The sequence below is a fragment of the Macaca thibetana genome, chromosome 4, assembly GCF_024542745.1.
Source record: "Macaca thibetana thibetana isolate TM-01 chromosome 4, ASM2454274v1, whole genome shotgun sequence".
NCBI classification, from domain to species: domain Eukaryota; kingdom Metazoa; phylum Chordata; class Mammalia; order Primates; family Cercopithecidae; genus Macaca; species Macaca thibetana.
In genome coordinates, this window is record NC_065581.1 from 8,187,543 (window position 1) to 8,209,605 (window position 22,063).

A 22,063-nucleotide genomic window follows, 5' to 3' on the forward strand; every position below is an offset into this window, starting at 1 on the left:
GACTAGGTTGTGCGTTTAAGACCTGAAAACTGTGACCCCTGTTGCCTAGCAACTGAGAAGCTCAGCCTCAACCCCGGGTGGGGGAGATGATGGAGAAAGGTCAATGAAAGAGGCGGGCCTGTCCTTATCAATATGCCACTGTGGCAGCGACTTTTATTTCTTTAGAGTAATATATCATAATAAGTTTTGTAGGTCTTTATACTGTGGTTCTCCCTTTTGAATAAAAGCATAACTAAGACTTGAGGGGATGTCTGATATAACAGAAAATGTAACCATATAAAAAAAAAAACCCAGAATAGAAATCATCTGACTGCTGAGTACCCTGCCGAGCTGCCTGAGGCAGTTACACATTTCCATTGAGTTATTTTATGATCAGGCCAGTATGTTATTGAAATATTATCTCTTTAGCCTTTCTCATTCTGATAAGAAATGACAGGCTCTCAGAACAGCAATACATACAGAGTACAAAATATGGAGCTGTGGACAAAATTCAGCTGGGGTGAAGAACATTGGCTTTGGAGAATTTCCATGAAAACCAATTATCCTTGGGTTGTGTTTTCAAATAGGGCATGGTACACACTCTAATGTCCACTTTAATTGTGATGAGAATTTGCAGGCTCCGTCGATGATTACATTTAGCCCAATTATCAAACAACATTCAAGAAAAATTGCATTGTTTTTAGTAGCCTCACTTAAGATGCAATTTCTTTAGCAAGTAATGAAATGCTGTAATGTTTCAGAAGCACAGGTGAGAGTTGCAATCAGGATTTGAAGGGTCACTCAGGAAAAAAGGGGAAGGAGATGAAACAAAGAATATAAAATTTCAAGTTAAGTATTCTGAAGGTGGTCTGATTTAGAACTATTTTGGAAACGATATGCAGTACATACAGCTTTTTGTTTATTTATCAACATATCACCGGAGGTTTTTGATCTTATTATAGTCTACTCCTTGCTTCTTTATTGTTGCTTAATATGTAAGCCATTTCACATAAATAAAATCGATGTGTATGTATTTATAGATACGTAAGGGAGACACATGGTCTCTCGGGCTGGGTGTCAGGACACCTGCGATTTATTCTCCAATCTGCATGTGACTAGCTGTGTAACCTTTGGGCAAGCTGCAACTTCTCAGGGTCTCAGCATTATCCTCTGTAGAATGAAGAACTTGAACTGCATAATTTCCACCATCCTTCCCTACGATTGTTTTCACTCCCTATCGGCTACATTTTTCCCTCTGTTGTTTCTCCTGTCGCCTAGATATAGATAATCACATTTCTTGTTATGCCAAGTTTGATATCCATGTGATTTTGTATAATTGCCACTTTGTGTGTCTTTAAGACTTTTTGACCTTCTGACAAGTGACTATAAATTCAGGTGTTCCCAATTATTAGCATTGTTTTCAGTTTTTATAAATTGACCTTCCACAAATCTGAAGTTAGCGTTTTCTTCTGTTCAGCCCAGTCTCCATGAACTTATGGGATTCATGACTGTTTTGCTTTTCTCCTCCCTTCTTTCTTCCTTTCTTTTTTTTTTTTTTAAATAGCATTAATGTAGAAGCAGATGTTGTCTCTCTCCTCACAAATGCTGCACAGTGAATCATCGTAGCCTCTCTGTAAAATTTTAACTTAATGGAGTCCTGGCATTTCTGATGAGACGAGGAACTTAATTTTATAGAACAACCTATTGAACAAGCTGTTCTTGGACATTCCCATCTCAACTAAATGTTAAAAGTATTAAAATTCACATTAGCACCAGAGGAAATTTTGCATGGGTAATCCTTTAATACAGTGTTTTATGGCTCTATTAGCTGCACAGCAGCTGGTGACATGATGAATTTAATCCATTAAAAAATTCAGTAAGAGGTTTAAAAGTCAGCTTTTTAAAACATTATCTTGCTGCAAGGAAAGAGAACGTCTCCTCGGGGCCAGAAACAGGGGGGCTTCACACTGAGGCAGGTACAGGAAACACACCTGCATGCAAAACTTTCACATGCTTGGATGTTTGCACTTAGAGGAGGGTTAGAATGATAGGTGAGAATTTAGGACACAGGCTGAGAAGGGGCTGACGCAGTGCAACAACTCTGACTCAATCTCCTACTTGTCTCTTGCTTTTAAGAGAAGGTTTAATATAGATATTAAATGATGGTGTTATTTTTGAATGTGCTAACATGTTTTCTTGTGCTGATGTATGTCTTTGTGTAAAATCAGAAACGCGTCAAGCCTTTATTTAGAGACCTCATTATTTATCTTGTGAGAATTTAAGTAAGAAAATGTTTTCCACCCTTAATATAAATCAGCTTCTTTGCAAAGTCAACTGTGTGGAAAGGCTTTGGCCTGAGGGATTTGACGTCTTACCTCAAAGAAATGCTATAGATTTGTACGTCTGTAGGGCATTGGAATGGATCATGGGCAAGGGATGGCGAAGTTGCACCTTGGATGGCTTAGTGAGTGAGGACCTGTCCGGGAACAGAGGAATGGTTTTAACCAGTAGGCTTTGAATCCTACACTGATCTTTCCAAATAAGACTTTCTCAAAAAAAAAAAAAAAAAAAAAAAAAAAAAAAGTACCTTGTCCAAGCCTAATGGATTTTGCAAGCTACTAGGTAGGATTATTGTTCTCAAAGTCTTGAGTTTGGTAAAAGGAGAATCAGTTTGTAACAAATATGTATTTCTGAGCAGAGGCAGTAACAGGTCACCTTGAATCAAATTGCCCAACATCCACAAATGAGTTTGTCACTGTATTCAACCCTCATGAGCGGAAAAATAGGTAGCTTAACTTAGCAGTGGTTTTTACCTAAACAACTCATTTATATAATTCCCATGTTCGTGTGAAGTCACTTATGTTGTGTCCTCACTTAGCATAACTTGATGTAGAAGGGGAATTGCTGTTTCTTGTGGTGCAGCTATTATGGCTCGTAACAGCAGAAATGAAATCCACTTCATCTGCCTCGCAGGAGATCTATAATGGTCCCGCAAGTGTAAATAAACCACCAGGTTGAAAACGGAAACAGCCATTGTATTCTTGAGTATTAAAAATTGGTTTATATTTCTTCCACCATGAGAGGCTTCATTTTTCTAGAATTGCTACCTGGATATGAAAGGCCTTTCCCTCTGTCCCATAGAAGGGGACATGAATATTCTGAAATTATTTTCCCCACCAAAAATGCCACCAGTAGTTTGCCTTTTAATGGAAAATTTGATGTGTTAGAAAACAGTTGAACTTGAGAGCTAAGAGCTGTTAGCTTGAGTGAAATCTTGTTTGATAATATCTCACCCTGTGTTGGAGGCTGACTGATCTCGATGTACCTCCCTGCCCCCTGTGCTTTTACAAAGACCCCTTTCATGGGTGTGCAGTAATGTGTTTCTTTTTCCAATCTACATGGTTCCTTGTGACTGAGCCTGTTGTGAGAAGGGTTATGCAGTCTGAGTGCCCAACTAATGATACTGCCTTCTGTAAAAAAAAAAAAAGAGAAAAAAAAAAAAAGAAACACAAACTCCATGTAAATGATTTCTTATTGAAAGAAAAATGCATAACCAAAATCCAGTCAATAGTGTCATCATAATCAAACACTCCATTTCCATATACACAGCATTTTCTTAAGCAAGAAGGATTGTGGTTGACATTTTCGATTTTATAGTAAAGCATCAAACAAATGTAAAATCATGACATCTTTTTGACAAGCATAGGTATTTTGACAGCATTTAGTACGGTACTTCCATCCCCAAAGAATCTGGAAATGAGAGCAATTTGTATTTTCCATGGTTTGATCGATTCCAGTGATTCTTGAATTGCCACTACGGGATAGTACAGGGTGGGCCATGCTGGGTTACTTGATGTGTAATTAGCTAATCCTAGCATCCAAGAAAAACCCCTTAGCCACTTCAACCTCTTCCCTGCTTTCTCCACCTCGCGGTGGGATGCTGGGGAATGTGTGACACCCTCCTCCTCTATCATATATGTGAGCCACGCATTGATAGCCTCTGCGAACTGGCCCCACAGTTGTTAATTTTTTGACTGTGGGCTGAGACCCATTAGCTCAAGTGCTCGCTAGTGCCCAATCCAAATTCGTACGCATCAATTATTTTTAAAATAGCTCAAACAAGCACATTTTAAAGCCATTTAGAAACTGCTTGCTTTGCACACCTGCATAACCTCACCCAACAGCTGTCATCTATTGATAAGACACGGCCTTCCCGTGATAAAATCCTAAGCTGCTATTCTTCCCAATGAGCCCTCTGAGCTCCCTGACCCAGAGACTCCTCGCTGTGCTGCTGTGCCACATCACTAGACATGTGAGCCCCTCTTCTCTGCTCTTCTCGTGGAGAGTTGCCTACGCTCCCCCATTCTGAGCAGTGGCCTCTGCTTTTTAGCCTCTGAACAGACTTCCGCTGTGAGGGACTTTCTCCCCCTTGCAACCCTGTCCAAGCACCCAGTTTGTTATGTGTTGCTGTTTCTTATGGTCATATCCTCCTTGATCACCCCCAGATCCCTCAGACCCCTGACATTCTTTTCCCTCCTCCTCTTCCCCGTTTCTTCACAATAAACAAAACAACCTTGAGTGCTATACGCTTACAGGAGGAGGAATACAGAAATTGGGGAAAGGCTGCCAGTATATACACAGACTTGACTATTATGAGACAAAGTAACCAACGTAAGAAGCCACGTTTGCTCATTTCGGCTTGAACCCGCAACTCTGATGAAATGCAGCTCTCTGGAAGAATGCCTTGAAGACAAAACAGAATAGAGCACACAGCCTCCCCACGTCTCTTGCCTGAGTCATTACATTCCTTAAAAGATAAATGACCTAGCCTTGCCTTTTCCTACACATAAGATAACATCTGACAGGGTTAGTGATTATGCGTCCACACTCTATAACCAAATGTTCTTTAGTAATCTATAACCAGATGTACTCTTACACCCAAATTTTCATGGGATTTGCACGTACTGAATCTTCACCGACTGAATATCAACTGTGAGTTGCAATACTGTGTTGGAGCACTCTGACAGAACTGCCCGCGAGCTGTAGGCTTCAGTCTATAGTTTTCAGTGAGGCTTCTAAATAAAACTTACTGTCATTCTTCTCTGGGTCCTCTGCTGAGCAACTGACTTAGGGGAGGCGCATCTGAGTAGGACAAGGGAGAGCACAGGTACACTTGAAAAGGAAAAGGAAACATGTAGTGGCTGCTCTTCCTGACCCATGTTCCCATAGCTCTGAATTGGTTTCTTCCTCTGTTCCCCATCCACTAACATCCACTCACTTATTCTTTTTTTTTTTTTTTTTTTTGAGACAGGGTGTTGCTCTGTCTCCCAGGCTGAAGTACAGTAGTGTGATCATAGCTCACTGCAGCCTCCACCTCCTGGGCTCAAATGATCCTTCTGCCTCAGTCTCCCAAGTAGCTAGGATTACAGGCATGTGCCACCATGTCTGGCTAATGTTTTAAAAACAATTTCTGTGCATATGGGGTCTTGCCATGCTGCACAGGCTGGTCTCGAACTCCTGGTCTCAAGCGATCCTCTTGCCTCAACCTCCCGAAGCAGTGGGATTACAGGCATGAGCCACCACACTCACCCCCACTTTTTTTTTTCTTAGAGACAGGGACTTACTTTGTCATCTAAGCTGGAATGCAGTGGTGTGATCATGGCTCACTAGATCTTTGATCTCCTGGGCTCAAGCCATCCTCCTGCCTCAGCCTCCTGAGTAGCTGGAACTACAGGCATGCACTACCATACATGGCTGGTTTAAAAAAAAAAAATTGTAAAGGTAGATTCTTGCTATGTTGCCCAGGCTGGTCTTGAACTTCTAGCCTCAAGCAATCTTCCTGCCTTGGCCTCCCAAAGTGTTGGGATTACTGGTGTGAGCCACTGCATCCAGCCCACTTATTCTTTCATTGCACAGATTCTGATGGACTCCCTCCTATGTGACTAGCCCTGGGCACCAGGGTGCAGTGAAGAATGAAGTATAAATTAGATGATGGTGTAGGGGAAATTCTAACCAAATAGGAAAGGAAGCTATGAAAAGAGCCCACCTTCCCACGCCCCAGTGGGCTGTGGGAGGGTGAGAAGAGTTTAGACAGCCAGGTGGTTAGGTGCCAGGAGGCTTTTTTTCACTCCTCTCAGGCGTGAGATCTGAGCCATCAAGTTTTCTTGGCAGACGATTTAGAGAGGCGGGCATGGTGTGGGGGTGGCTGCAGGTCCCTATGAACACTCACATCACAGGGATCCCAAAGTGGATTCCCAGTAATCCCAGGAAGTGCCCAGGGTAGGACTCCACAGACACATTTGTTTAGCGAACACTCCATTCTGCACAGTCCTCTAAGACAATGCTTGATGTGCATGCGGATCACCTGGGGATGATGCTAACTCAGCAGGTCCGTGTGGGGCCTGAGCGTCCGCGTTCCTAACCAGCGCCCAAATGATGCGATGCTCCTGGTCCATAAGCCCTATTTTGAGCAACGAGGCTTCTGAGATTCTTTCTGCCTCTTGGTGTGCTAAAGGCACCAAGACATCTTTTTATGAACTCGATTTTATTTGTCTAACATGGTCATTTACAAAGTAACTACAGCACAACTGTGAGAGCTTTTGGAAGCATTTCAGGAAACTTTGCACTATTAGCCTCATGGTATTTCGCTACATTATCAAGCAAGAATTCTGTTTGTTGTGTGTGAGTGTGTGTGCATTGGAGGTGTGAGTGTGCCACAGAAGTCTAGGTGGCAGAGTGTATTTTGCAAAAATAATTGACCACACTGTTTCCCATGTTATCTAAGAACCTCATTGATTCCTCCTCAAGAGGTGCCATGTATATTTCTTCCCCTTGAACCTGGGCTTGTGTGACAGTCTTGGCTAGTAGGGCACGGCCAAAGTGTGATTTGTGATGTTAGGTCCTAAAAGGTGATTCTGTTTCCGCCTGCTCCCTCTCGGGACAACTGCTCTGAGCTTTAGTCACCACGTGAGAAGTCTGGCTGCCCTGAGGCCAGCACATGCAGAGACCACATGGAGAGATGAGAGGCAGAGAGAGCCGCCCAGGGAACTCCAGCTGTTCTAACACCCAGGTGTTTGAATCCTCCCAGCCCAGGCACTGAACATGAATGAAAAGTTCTTAAGACAACCTCAACCCAGCCATAGGCTGATTGCCTCTGTATGAGAGACCTCAGATGAAAACTGCCAAATGGAGCCCGGCTAGCTAACAGATTTATAAGCAAACTAAATGATTGTTATTGTTTCAAGTCACCATTTTGAAGTGGCTTTTCTGCAGCAATAGATGTCTGGAAGAGTCCTAATAATAAAAATTAATCAGAGGGAGGATCTGCTTTTTTATTTTCACTTAGGATTAAGGAAAGGCTTGATATAATCTTCGTTTGAGCTGAGATAAAGAATAAGTTACTCTTAAAATTTTCCAACAAATGGAGTCCTTATTGTCTATAGTTAGTATCCAAAGCTTAGACACTTTCTCTCTACATACCCTTTCAAGGATAAGGCTGTATTTCGTAATGCCAGATGACACAATCTGATAAACAAGCAGATACCCATTAAAATGAATGACTGTCAAAATTTTTTCGTGCTTATTTGTTATTAACGACCGAGAATGTGAAGGTGCAATTCAAATAGTTTATTATTGTTATAGGTTTGTGGCAATATATTACAGTTTACGCCTTGGCTTGGAAGTTGATTACAAGTTTTATGAGACTGAGTGCCTGTTATTGGCAATCTTGATGTTTTCTTTTTCCCTGTAACATGTCACAGACAATTGATTTATATGTAGTCAATGATTTTTTATACTATATCATTTCAATAAAAAAATTAAAGAAGAAAGTATGTAGTAGGGAGTGGAAAGAAGACAATGGAGGCTACATCAGTCATATGGTGGAATTTAAAAGTATATTAATAATCTGCATATACTCTATGAAATCCATCTGAGAACATTTTATATTCTTGGTGAGAGACAAAACAAGTCATCAGAGACTTCTGATAAACACAGGTGGTGCTTATTAACTGAGAAATAAACATTTTACACTCCTGATGATTAGCTAGACAAGTTTTCATGTGCTCCTGCACTTTTGAGAAATGGTTTTTATTTTCTTTCCTATTTTTTTCTCTCAATTCTGATTACCTTCATTCTATATGAACAGCTTGAGTTAGTGGTGCAGTGATACCTAAAATATCTCTGACAGATTTTGGGTGGGGGAAGATATTAGCAATCTATTTTACAATGATCATCATAATAAAATATGACACTCTGCAAATTTGAACAGATATGGCCATGCAGCCTTAATGCAAATAGACAAAGACTTCACATGTGAATAGAGAGTTATGTTTATATCTACAAATAATTGGCTAAGTAGGGAACATCTAATTTACCTGTTCTGTTTTATCTGTCATTACCATACATTGCTTAAGTGATTGTTCTTAAAATTGCCTGAGTCGACTTGTTATTTTGTGACTGTTTCAATACATATGAAGGACAACAACAACAACAACACAAAACAAAAGAAAAAATTAAGAGAATTTTGTGGATCAATAGGGACAAAATACACAAAAGAAAAAGTCTTAATCATTCCTCCAAACAAAGCTGAGTTTGGAGGTTGGTTTGATCACATATATACTCTTTGAGGAAGAAAGAGACTGTAGAGAAATTTTTGAAAGGATCTTAAAACACTTAAAAATTAGAGTGTAAAGAAATCTGAATTTAAACCTCTGGAGTGTAGGAGAGGTGAGAAGTATAGATGGGCATTTGGAGCATCTAGAGGCAAAGACGCTGCATGACATTAGAGAACCTGGGTCAGAGTCTGAACAGAGAAACATGAATTTAATGCATGTTGTAGAGATGGTTTATAGGACAATCTTTAGATGCAGGAGTCCTTTTACTATGAATAAGATTTACATCTCACAAGCCTTTGTATCAATTCAATTTCCTATTCAAAGTGCTGTAGAAATATTGTATATGAGCAGAGACTTGTGTGTATGAAGGTGGGCAAGCACAAAATATTACTTTAGTTAAATACATAAACATCTGTCTATCTATCTATCTATCTATCTATCTATCTATCTATCTATCTGTCTATCTATCTGTAATTCAACATTACGGCATAGAAGAGGATAATCTGAAACCATTCAGTATTAATTGAAATGAGATAATAGCTAAAGAAAAATGAACTGTGTAAAAAAGTAAATGTATGCATCAAAGCAGGGGACCCAGAGTGCAAATAATTGAGAGACAGAAGCCTGGATGGTTGGTCCTGACTACTAGAGGCCATTTGTCAGGGTGGGGTGCCTCATAATCAGATGAGAACAAAGAAACTTCCACCTGCTGCGGAGAATTCAGTAACTGACACCAAAGAACAGGTTTCTGGAAAGTAATCACTTTCCACACTATATAATGGAATGGACTCTTCCAGATGAGGGGTTTAAAACTCAGCACAAATAATTCCAGGTTGAATCAGGTCTCAGAGAACTTTCACCTCTGAACTACTTAAGGATCACTTCTATTATCAGTTTATCCGCCTACTTGCTCGGGGAACTGGATAGGCCTTCTATCATCCATGGATAAGCCTCCTTGGCTGACATTAAATGAACCAAGAGCTGGGAGAGGACAGAGGGAGGAAGATAAATGTCTGCTAAAGAAGCTTTGAGCCTTTTTGTTTCTAGTTTATTATCAATCATATTTAGAATTAAATATCTACTAGGAGAAATGTTAAACATAATTTGAGATACGGAGCCAAGACCGTGCAGAATATGCAATTAAGACTATTTTGTCTCTTAGCAAAGGAATTTCTGGCTGAAGTAGTGGCTCAAGAAAAATGTACAGAGGCATACTGATGGATGAGATTCTTTCGTTCACCTGAGTATTTATTGAGCACATACTACATGTTCAGAATCTGTGAGTCTTGCTTTGGGAATGAAAAGAAACGCAAGTATTATTTTGAAGAGAGAAGTAGAAGTTGATAATATTTGCTGTGTATTTCAGTAGAGGCAGTGGAGAGGTAAGTGTCAGTATAAAGTGCCTCAAATTTAACACCTAGGATTTTGTTTTCTGGAGAATAAAGGATGGGATACCCGTCCATTTAAGACGAGAATGAACTGAGACTGAAGAATTGAAAAGGGGTAAAATAAAAAATATAATGTAGTGAGAAAAAAAAAAGCAAGTATATCGATTATACAGATAGGTAGTGAGAAAAAAGAAAAAAGGAAAAAAAAGGCAAGTATATCTGTTACACAGATAGGTGGTTTTCACCAGGTTTCTTCTGTAAACTTCTAATAGTCCCTAGTGGTTGGTATAATGTCTGTAGGCAAAAGGGTAGTTTCAAACAAATAACAATGAAATTATTTTATTCATATACATTACTCAAATTTGAAAAGCTTTTGATAATCACAGAAATTCCATTATATAAGTTGCATGACAGTCCCAATTCTAGAAAATCACAAAAAATATGGTCAAAAGTGATTAATTGGTAATGATGGCTTAGCTTCTATAAACTCAGCACTTTCACAAATAATAAAAAATATCCTTCGGACAAAATATTAAAAAAACAACTACTTGAAGGCATCGGGGAGCAAATAAAAGCAGGCACATGCTAGAGGAGCACTAAAAGCTAAACCAAGTAAGAGAACTGAATGAGTCTCACATTCTTAAGGCTTTTAGCTTGAGGGCAAGTCCCGGTTGCTGTCCTGTGAGGTTGTCAAAACATGGATAAAAACCCGTCATCCTACTGGCTTAAAGAACCATAGGACAGAAGTTCACATATTAACAGGCAAGGATTTTAAAGCAGCTATTACAATTATGCTCAAGGGCAGGGGAAAATACACTTAAAATAAATGAAAATATTGGAAATCTCACCAGAGAATTATAAACCATAAAAAACTGAAATAAATGGAAATTATATAAGTAAAAAATACAATATCTGAAATTTAAAAATTACTATATGTGCCTGACAGCATGCTGTATACAATAGAAGAGTTAGTGACCTTGAAATTATCCAAGCTGTAGGCCAAAGAGATAATAATTTAAACAGAAATGAATTTTAAAAACCCACGTGAAACCATGGAAAATATCAACCCACGTGAAACCATGGAAAATATCAAAGTATCAAAAATTTGAGTCCCAGAAGAAAAATTGGCAGAAAAAGTACTTGAAGTAGGCTCAATATAAAAAGAAAATATCTAAACCAGCTAGAGAAAAATGACATTCTACATACAATGGGACAACATTCTGAATAATCACTGATTTCTTATCAGGAACTCTGGGGACCAGAAGGAAATGGACTAACTTCTTTAAACTGCTGAAAGAAAAACACAAGCTTTGAACTCCAAATTCTATATTCGCTGAAAATATCCTTTAAAATGAAGGCAAACAAAAAGCATTTTCAAATAAAACACAATCAAGAGAATTTTTCAACAGCAGACATGCACTAAAATTGCTAATGAAGTTCTTCTGACTGAAAGAAAATAATACTGGATGTAAATTTATGTTTTCAGGAAAAAAAGTATTAGAGATGGTAAATACCTGGGTAAATATAAAATACGTTTTTTCTTACTTTCTTTTACACTACATAGATCTGTTTAAAGCACTGATTACACAAAATTCTTGTGGGGGCATATATTGTCTACAGATGTAATACATATACCAACTGTATCATAGAATATGGGAAGAGATACAATGTTGATTGTAAAAAGATTGAAAAATTTATAGTGTGTATCGTAATCCCCATAGTGTCCAATGAATAATATGCAAAGCAGTAAAACTAAAAAGCTGACAGATAAATAAATTTTTAAAAAATTTTTTAAACATTTTTTAAAAAATTCAAAGAATCTAAAATAAGGCAAGAATAGAGGAACTAGGGAGCAAGAACTTAAAAGGACAGATGGTGAATAAATAATGAAATGATAGGCCTAATTCCAATCATAGCAACAGTGCACTAAATATTAATGAACTAAACACTCCAATTAAACTGCATAGATGATCAAACTGGATAATAAGCAATACTTAACTATGTACTGTATACAAAAGTGCTCTAATTATAAAGCTATAGACAGATCAAAAGGAAATGGATAGAATAAGATGTACGGTGCAAATAGTAATGAAAAGTAGAGTGCAGTGGAATTCATGTCAGATAAAACAGATTTCAAGACAAAGAGCATTACCAGAGATAAAGATATTTTGTAATGACAAAAGAATTTGTTTTCTAGGAAGTGACGACAATCTCAAATGTGTTTAAGTTTAATAATGGGTTTCAAAATATTAGTCAAAAATTGATAGCATTAAAGGGAGAAATAGTCAATTCCATGAAAACATGAGACTGCAACATGCCTCTCTTAGCAATTGATAGAACAACTAGACAAATCAAGAAAGTCACTGCTGTGGTTTGAATATTTGTCCCCTCCAAAATTCATGTGGAAATGTAATCCCTAATGTGATGATTTTGGGAAGTGGAACTTAATGGGAGGTGTTTGGATTATGGGGGCAGGTACCTCACAAATTGCGTGGTGTTGCTTTCGAGGTAGTGGGTTCTTGCTCTTGGGAGACTGGGTTAGTTCTTGTGGGAATGGATTGGTTTCCTCAAGACTGGAAGTTGTTATAAAGCCAGGACACCCCTCAGATTTTCTCTTATTTGAATGTGTCCATCTGCCATCTGCTACATTGTGATGCAGCACAAAAGCCCTCGCCAGAAGCCGGGACCGTGACCATGAACTTCTCAGCTTGCAGAACTATGAACTAAATAAACCTTTCTATAAAAACAATAAATTACCCAGTCTCAGGTATTCCCTTACAGTAACACAAAAGGAACTAAAACAAACAGAATATCAGAACACTGCTATCAACCACTTTGACCTGATTGATGTTTATATAATGTTTTAACCAACAAATGCAGATTACATATTCTCAGCTGTCAATGGTATGTTCACCAATAAAATATGAACATTAGCTGTGCAGTAAAAATTTCAATAAATTTAAAAGGATTGAAATCACAAAGAATATGTTCTCTAATTATAATAAAATTACATCAAAAATAGAAAACAATATAATCTATAAAAACCCTAAAATTTATAAAAACCTTAAATATTTGGAAATTAATCAACTCTTTTCTAAGTAATCCAAAGGTCAAGTAAAAAATCAGAAAGACATTTCAAGATATTTAAAAAATGAATAATGAAGTACAACATATTAAAATTTGTCAAATACAGCTAAAGCAGGCTTAGAGGGAAACTTATACCTTTAAATACTTCTGTTAAAATGTATATGAAAATCAGGCTGGGCACAGTGGCTCATACCTGTAATCCCTGCACTTTGGGAGGTCAAGGCGGGAGAATTGTCTGAGCCCAGGAGCTTCAGACCAACCTGAGCAACATGCTGAGACCCTGTCTCAAAAATATATGTAATATATACTATACATATGAAAACCAAAGGAACTAAAAGCAAAAACATTTCTTAATAAAATGACAAAATTGGAAGACTTTTTGCTATATATATATATATATATATATATATATATATATATATATATATTTTTTTTTTTTTTTTAATACTTTCTGACTTTAACATTTGCCATAAGGCTCTAATGATCAAACCGGTGTGATATTTGCAAAAAGATAGACAAATAGATCAATGACACAGAATTGAGTCCAGAAAGAGACCCTTACATCTGGATAAAATTTATACAGGAGTTTTCTGTACTTTTCTTTCAATTTTTCTGATTCTGAAATTATTTCAAAATAAAAAACTTGAAGGAATGTAAAAATGTTACATGATTTAAACAATAATACACTGGAGTAGTTACTAATTGAATGAGTAACAGAAATCCATAAAACAGCTATGCTAAAAAAATAGCATTTATTGTTCTGAAATGTAAAATTTCCTCAAGATTCATCTGTAGTCTTTTCTTCCATTTACAGAAAAACTTACATATTACAGCTGAGAATGTGTACTTTAATGTGCAATGAATACTCGTGTTAAAATCTAAAAGCATACACATTTAAAAAATGAAGCCCCAACAAACCACTTGGGAAAACATTCTTAAATAAAAATGAAAGCAAATCTATAATTACACATTGCAGCAGATGCTGTTGATGCTCATCCATAGCCCCCCAGCCCTTGTCTAAGTTCACTTGCAGCTGAGATGAATAGCATCCATGAGTAGTGATAGTTCCCTGCCTCAAACCACCATGGCTTTCTATTTCTTAGCTTTAGGGATTTTTTCAGTGTGCTTTGCTCACAGGCATGGCCGCCTAGAATTACTGAGGATTTAACACCCTCAGGAATGTCTTCCCCTTTCCTCAATGGGACATTTCCAGCACACGCTGTCAACTTTTTATCAGAGATGGAGCTCCCATTGCTCATAGCATTAAACCACTTATTCACTCTTTCATGGCTTTTCGCCTGCCCATTATCACTCTCTCTACTTCTTCTTTTATGCCTCCCAGAATCACATTCTAGATAACTTTCTACACCCAAGTACTTGTTCAGGGTGTGCTTTCTGGGAACTCCAAGCTACAACACACATTATCTTAAAATAGTGTGATGAAGATCACTACCTCTCAAAAGTAATAGGATGTGACTAACAGGGTTTGGACTCATGCAAATTTGTAGCAGTGTAAATTTTTATTATTGAAAAAGAAAAAATAAGAATTATACAGTTTATTTAAAAGCTTAATAACCAATGTAAAAATAAGAATATTATACAAATAAACACAACCACAAAATAAATTTGTTAGAAAGCAAATACAAAATTAAGTTACAAAATCAAAGAACATGCCCTTTGGAAAAAAGTTAAAAAGCAACAAATGTCTGAAAATTCTGATAAACAACAACAAAAAATGAGAGAAGACAAGGAAGCAAAATAGGAAAGCAATTATTACATCAGATATTGAATAAATCAAATAATTGAAAGAGAATGCTGTGTATAGACCTATTAACATAAGTCTATGGTAATAATTTGGTGGAAAAATAAATAATTTTAAAGGAAAATATGAATTATTATAATTAACTCAAGAAATAGATAACTGAATATTGTATGAAAGAAATCAAGTTTTTTTGAAGAAAACACGCTCTATGGCTGGATTATTCTGATATAATTTTTCTCAAACTTTTAAATCATAGCTCTTTCTAAGCTATACAAGCTAATCATAGATGGAAAACTTTCCAATTCTTTTCATAAAAATAGAATACATTTGATACCAAAACTTGAAACGGATAAATCAAAGAGGAGAAAAAGCATTGAACAATTTTTCTTCTGAATATGCTTAGGATAATGAAAAATATCTACAATCAAAAGGCAATAGTTTACTAGGCAGTAAAGAGCTAGAGGCATTGCCATTATAATTTAGAACAAAACATGGATGTATGCTACTGCCACTATCAATTTATATTGTCCTGAAACCTCCAGCTGTTAAAAAATAAGACCAAAAACAAGGATAGAAGACATAACATGTTTGTTACTGAGGGAAAAAAAAACCCTATTATTGTTTGCCAATGGTAGTTTATCTAGAAATTGCGAGAGATAAACTGAAAAACTGTCCAAACTAATAAGGTTAGTTAGTTGATTAATTAGATAAATGGTTCTTGTAACAGGGAGAGCCTGAATATGATAGATTAAATAAGACAGGAATCTATTTTCACCTGTCACACTAGTCCAGAGATCAGTGGTTCAGGAATGATGGAACTGCTGTGCTCCACATGGTGATTCAGAGACCCAGGTTCCTTCTCCCTTCCTGACAGTAGTCCCCTGGGATGGGAGTTGGCAAACGTTTTCTGTAATGAGCCAGATAGGCTTTGAGATTCATATCGTCTCTGTCACATTTTCTCTTTCTCCATCTTCTCTCTCTCTCTCTCTCCCCGCCACCCCCCCCGCCCCGCCTTGATCTCTCTCTTCCTTTTGTATTTATCTTTTTACGACCATCTAAAAAGGTAAAACGATTCTTGCTCATGGACCATACAAAAGTCAGGCTACAGGTCAGATCTGATCCACAGGCCATAGTTTGCTAACTTCTGCTCTAGAATGCTGTTTAATTCTTTGTGCTTAAAAATGATTCATCTCAAGCTTGTGTTCCAAGATAAAAACACAAATGTTTTTAGTGATAACTTGGAAGTTGCAAATATCACTTCTATCCACATCCCATTGGCCAGATATTTCACCTGTTGAGCTTCAAGGGGGTTTGGGAAATCTGGGTAGCCATGTGACCAAGAAAAGTAGAAAAACACACTTGGATGGGACAACTATAAATTAAAATACTTTTTTAAAAAATTAATACTTTTGTAAGTATCAATAATTTCCAGTTAGAAAATATAATGGAAAATGGGTCTTTTGCAAATCATCAATAGCAAATTGTCTCTAAAAACTACCTATAACATTTTGAACCTGAAATGTTCAGGATCTACCTGAATAAATGTAGGAACGTATAATAAAGAAAGTAAAAGTTGACAAATTAAAAGAAAGACAAATGAAATTGCTAAATGGAAAGCTGAGTATTTAAAGTATGTATGTCAAATTTCTTAAATTAATTGATAAGTTTGATATAATTCTAATTAAAATTCTGGCCAGGTGCAGTGTCTCACACCTGTAATCCCAGCATTTTGGGAGGCCGAGGCAGGCAGGTCGCTTGAGCCCAGCAGTTTGAGACCAGCCTGGGTAACATGGTGAAACCCTGTCCCTACTAAAAATACAAAAATTAGCAGGGCATGGTGGTGTATGCACCTGTTGTCCCTGCTATTTGGGAGGCTGAGGTGGGAGGATCGCTTGAGCCCAGGAGGTGGAGGCTGCAGAAAGCTATGATTGTACCACTGCACTCCAGGCTGGGTGATGGAGTGAGATCGTGTTTCAAAAAACAACAGACAACAACAACAAAATTTCAACAAAATTAATGTGTGAGTTTGACCCGATGATTCTGAAATGTATGCAGAAAATAAATGTATGTAGGAAAATAAACGGGAGCAAATTCTCAGAAAAAAATTATGTAAAAATAAATGAAATGAAGTGTCATCAGTCAAAAGGGGGCTCAGGAGGCATAGTATAGTTGGAACAGGGAAACTCCTTACCCTTCTAACAATTTTTACGTCATAAAATCTTGGGAAATAGGAGATCTTTCTTTCACTTCCAACCACTTTCTGTGTGACCTTAGGCAAGTTATTTAATCAATGAAAGTGTCAATTTTATGGCAAAATGAACCCAATACCACATCTTTTATAGGGGTTCATTAAGGAATACAGTTTGTTCTGTGCCATTTCTTTACTGAGCTATCTTAGAAGGGAAAGACTGCATCTAACTAAAATGGTATCAAATCCACTGTACCCAGTGTAGTCTGCCACCTAGGATCTCAATACATGCCTGTGGTTACTGATGATGATGATGATAAAGAAGGGGAGGAAGAAGGGGAAGAGGAGGGAAAGGAGGAAGAAAGTGAAGAGGAAAAGGAGGAGAAAAGAATTGAAATGCTACAGAATTTTCCACAGCGATTCATCTAGGCAGCACTTGCCAGTGTCAGGAAAGAAAGCTGTTCTGAATTTTAGTTCTATTCCTAGCCATATAATATTAGAAATGTTACTTAATTTCTCTGTGCCTCTACTTTTTCACTGGTTAAATTTAGACAATAATACTTAACTTGCCTGGCGGTGATGATGGTAACAATAACAAACAATTTATTGATTAGTGGTTGTGTCCCTGGCACAAAGTGCTTATATGAAATGACTGAATTCACACAAATCTTAAGAGGTAGGTATCATCATCATCATCATCATCATCATCATCATTATGGATATTATTTGCATTTTGACAGAGGAGGAAGCAGAGGTAAAGAGATTACCATAATTTGCCCCAAACCATGCAGTTAGTGGGTGTTGGCATCAGGCCGAGAACTGGGGCAGCTCTTTGCCATGAGGGTACCATCTGTATAAATGACCAGCAATAGGTACTTACCCAGTACAGGTAATAAATAATAACTAGGCCAGGCACGGTGGCTCACGCCTGTAATCCCAGCACTTTGGGAGGCCAAGGCGGGCAGATCACGAGGTCAGGAGATCTGACCATCCTGGCTAACACCGTGAAACCCCGTCTCTACTAAAAATACAAAAAATTAGCCAGGTGTGGTGGCGGCGCCTGTATTCCCAGCTACTCGGGAGGCCGAGGCGGGAGAATGGCGTGAACCCGGGAGGCGGAGCTTGCAGTAAGCCAAGATTGTGCCACTGCACTCCAGCCTGGGCGACAGAGTGAGACTCCGTCTTAAAAAATAAATAAATAAAAAATAAGTAATAACTAACAACTGTTGCATCTGGGCACTCACCTTACAACGGCAGTCAAGTTGCACATTGCAATCTAGCTGGTCTGTCTTGTGAAATCTTTATTTAAACAAAGGATTGTTTAAAGGCTTAGTGAGTCCTTGAGGACAGGGAGTATGTCTTGTTTGCAAAGCTCTTGGGACAGTGCTTTGGCTTGTGGTAAACATTGAATAAACGGGATGATCAAGGTGGTGGTTCACCATTGTCACCAAAAGGTCTAGACAAGTGCCTGGTTCTTTATCGGTCACTAAATACGTATTTGCTGATTGAATGAATACGTCAACAAATTTCTTAATTTCAAATGTCTTTGGTATTCCTAGTTTTTTCCTAGAGTTATGACTTTAAGGCAGTGCAAGATATGCCATTGTGAAAAGCCTTATAGTCTTAAATCAATGTTTGTCTACTAGAAGATCTTTCCTATTTAAATTTGGTTAAAACTAGTGAATTTGTAGGGGAATGGTAACAGTCTGCAATAAAGAAGGTGAAACCTTAATTCACTTCAAATCAACAAACATTGCTGTTTAGGGATAGTAATTGATAACTGTTTAGAATTCTGGTTGGAGAGTTTTATTACAGGTATGCATTGTAACCAGTTTCACACAATCCAGTGGCACAAATTTCAGCAAAAGTGATGAATTTCAAAGAAAACATATCTTTTACTTGCAATATTTCCAATTTGACTGTTTTCAGTTGTGAATCAAAAAACGTTTGGTTTGAGACAATGAGTATAGCGATGCAGTTCTATTAGAGTGTGGTGGGCTCACTAATGTTCGTTTGTTTTAATCCTCTCTCTAAATTTTGACTAGAAGCCTCTTTATGAATACATACTTTATGAGTTCCACCAAATGGAAATGTCCCAGAAAAACATTACTTTATTGGGGTAGACTAAATGTTTCGCTGGGCAAGAATAAAATCACTGAAGGTAAGAGATAAGTTGAAAATTTGTGCTTCATTACATAGTTTTGTTTGCTAGAATAGAGGGTGCCCATATTTCTGAAAATTGGGACTGGTTTCCAGAACTTTGCTGTACCATTTTAGATTCCCTTTCTTTAGCTATAGTCTAGTTTACTAATCACTGGGAAATGGAGTGGCCCTGAAAGAGAGAAATTACCCTACTTTATCAACTCTTGGGGAGATGAATCCTTAAAAATGAGAGAAATATTAGTTGGGGGCGGGATGAAGAGAGAGAGAGAGTGAGAAAGAGAGAGAGAAAGAGAGAGCCAGCAGAGGTGAAAAAATAATCCTTTGCTTTCTATATTAGCTTCCAAGATCATCCCCATATAGCTGTTCAAGACCTCAATTTATTGAACCTAATGGAGATGAGTGACAGAATGGTGAGACTGATGATGATTATGATGTGCAGCTTCACTGAGGTCATGGGCTTGGTTAATTCCCTTCCAAAGGGACGGGAGGAGAGAAGGAGAGCAAGAAGGGTGAGTACAGTCAATTCAGCCCCTCACTTTCAAGCTAACTGGGAACTGTTTATAATGAATGTCCCTGCCTCCATCAAGGGCATTTCTTCCATTTAACGAGCACGCAGGAAGCAGACATTGCTCAAGTACAAGGGTTCAGTTTGCAGTGAGCCACAAATCACATTTCATTTATCAGGCCCTACAGATGACAGGATATCATCGAATCCCTGGAGAGCCATATTCATTAAAAAGAAATCTTAAGTAATTACAACAATTAATTGACTTGAAACAGTTTCTGGTGGATAAGGTTTACATAATTCATTTGCCAGACAAAACAAGCCTGATCGAATCTGGGAACATGTTATTTAGAAATGTCCCACTATCTGACAAGGTACCTTCGTGGAAAGGTGTTTATCATCGGGATCCTTTTTTTTTTTTTTTTTAAAGGAAAGAATAATTGTTGAACAAGAAATGGGACCCTGAAAATGTCTAACAGACTTTATTTTGAGCCCATAAAATGGTGCTACAGCACCTCTTTACTTACCATTGTGACTAAAACTGATGAATGAAAATGACAATGGGTTGTATTAATCAAGGACTCTCTTGAGTTTTTGGTTTTGAGGATGAAGTTTGAGTTGGATCCAAGACAAAGGCCTCCCAAAAAGCTAAACAACCATTTAGGACAAGATCCAAGGCCCAGTTTAAGAACTCCATTATCAACAAAATAAGATGCAGAAAGAACTTCTCTTGTCAAATTAATATTTTGCCAAAAAATTTCAGCCATTAGTCATAAATATTTTAGCTCCAATATTTTATTTTATTTTATTTATTTTATTTATGTAATTTTTTTTGAGACGGAGTTTTGCTTTGTTGCCAGGCTGGAGTGCAGCGGCGCGATCTTGGCTCACTGCAACCTCCGCCTCCGGGGTTCAAGCGAGTCCCCTGCCTCAGCCTCCGGAGTAGCTGTAACTACAAGCATGCATTGCCTAACTTTTTTATATTTTAGTACACACGGCTAACTTTTTTATATTTTAGTAGAGATAGGGTTTCACCATGTTGGCCAAGGTGGTCTCAGTCTCCTGACCTTGTAATCCACCCACCTTGGCCTCCCAAAGTGCTGGGATTGCAGGCGTGAGCCACCGTGCCCAACTAGCTCCAATATTTTAAAAGTTGGGGCCTGTGATTAAATATAGAAAGGGATATCACTGAACAGCCATAACAAATAACCTTTTATGTACTGCAAAATAGGATTTTCCAACCACCCAGTGACACCTGCAACATAATATAACCACATTATTAGCCTTCCGCTATATCAATGTTTATTCTGGAGAAATGATTTAGAGAGGTTCACATAACGAAACACTATCCTCTAATACAGCTCTGAGTTACCTTATTGGGGTCATAGGAAAATGGATGATGGTAACTCTTAGGAAAGCAAGAAAGAAAAGCTTATACTATAGAATTTTTGAGATTGCTATATCTTATTGCATGACCCAAGTGAGGTTTGTCAAGACGTCTGGCTTTTAGGACTCATAGTCTTATATAAAGGGCTAAAAGTTGGATGGGCATTACATCCAAGAGTGATAGTTTCTTAGGTTTGGTTCTCCCAAATCAAGCCATGTATTGGCTGCCTCAGTATCTCCTAAGAAGCTTGCTAAACATATGAATGCAGGACCCAGGGAAGACACATGGAAAAAGAATCACCAGGGTGGGCTCGAGCCTCTGTTGTTTTGACAGGCATCCTGAAATAAGATGACCATCAGTGAGGTTCAGAATCACTGAAAAACCTGTAGAATAAATTTCTTTCTTTTTTTTTTTTTTTTTGGTGTTTTGTAGACATTATTCTATTTTCCCCCTCCACATTTCCCTTTCTGTGCCACTTGTTGAAATGTTGCTCATTTCTGGACCCTAAACTTACATGAAGAAGTTGCAATGGTATGGGTTCGATCCGTAAAATCTTATTCAGCCTTATTGAGTCCCCAGAGCTGGAGCTATAAAATGAATAATGTTTCTAAAAGTTAGTTTCATATTTTCTTGAATTTCTTTATAGATAGATTTTTATTTGTTAGTCTGTTTTTCCACATTCATAATTGCCATGTGGCTTCACAAAAATAACTCCCTTCTCTTTGCTAAGATTTTCTAATTTATTGTTTGTTTTCAGAGAATCTGATGGATTGCTTATATGCTTTCTGATGGCTGAGTTAAAATCCTTTTCAGATCATTCCAGCATTGGATTCAACTGATGTTGATGTGAGTTGGTTGCCTCTTCTCATTCAAGTTGTGATTTTCTTGGTGTAACGGGCAATTTCTATTGTATCCTGGACATTTTGGCTATTATGTTGAGTGACAGTGGATCCCATTTAAATATTTTTATTTTGGCAGGTAGTCGCCTT

The 22,063-nt window shown here is 37.8% G+C and overlaps 2 protein-coding genes and 1 long non-coding RNA gene across 3 annotated transcripts in view; 1 reads left to right on the forward strand and 2 right to left on the reverse strand.

The window, feature by feature from the left end:
• Positions 1-19,685, forward strand: part of LOC126952672 (uncharacterized) — a 49,205-nt gene extending 29,520 nt beyond the window's left edge. Inside the window, exon 3 of the long non-coding RNA XR_007725000.1 lies at positions 19,520-19,685. This is a non-coding gene — a long non-coding RNA (uncharacterized LOC126952672). The remainder of the gene's footprint in view (positions 1-19,519) is intronic.
• Positions 1-22,063, reverse strand: part of BLOC1S5 (biogenesis of lysosomal organelles complex 1 subunit 5) — a 995,078-nt gene that overhangs the window by 232,527 nt on the left and 740,488 nt on the right. The gene's annotated exons all lie outside the window — the stretch shown is intronic.
• The window catches only part of EEF1E1 (eukaryotic translation elongation factor 1 epsilon 1), a 315,058-nt gene that overhangs the window by 164,043 nt on the left and 128,952 nt on the right, over positions 1-22,063 (reverse strand). The window lies entirely within an intron of this gene.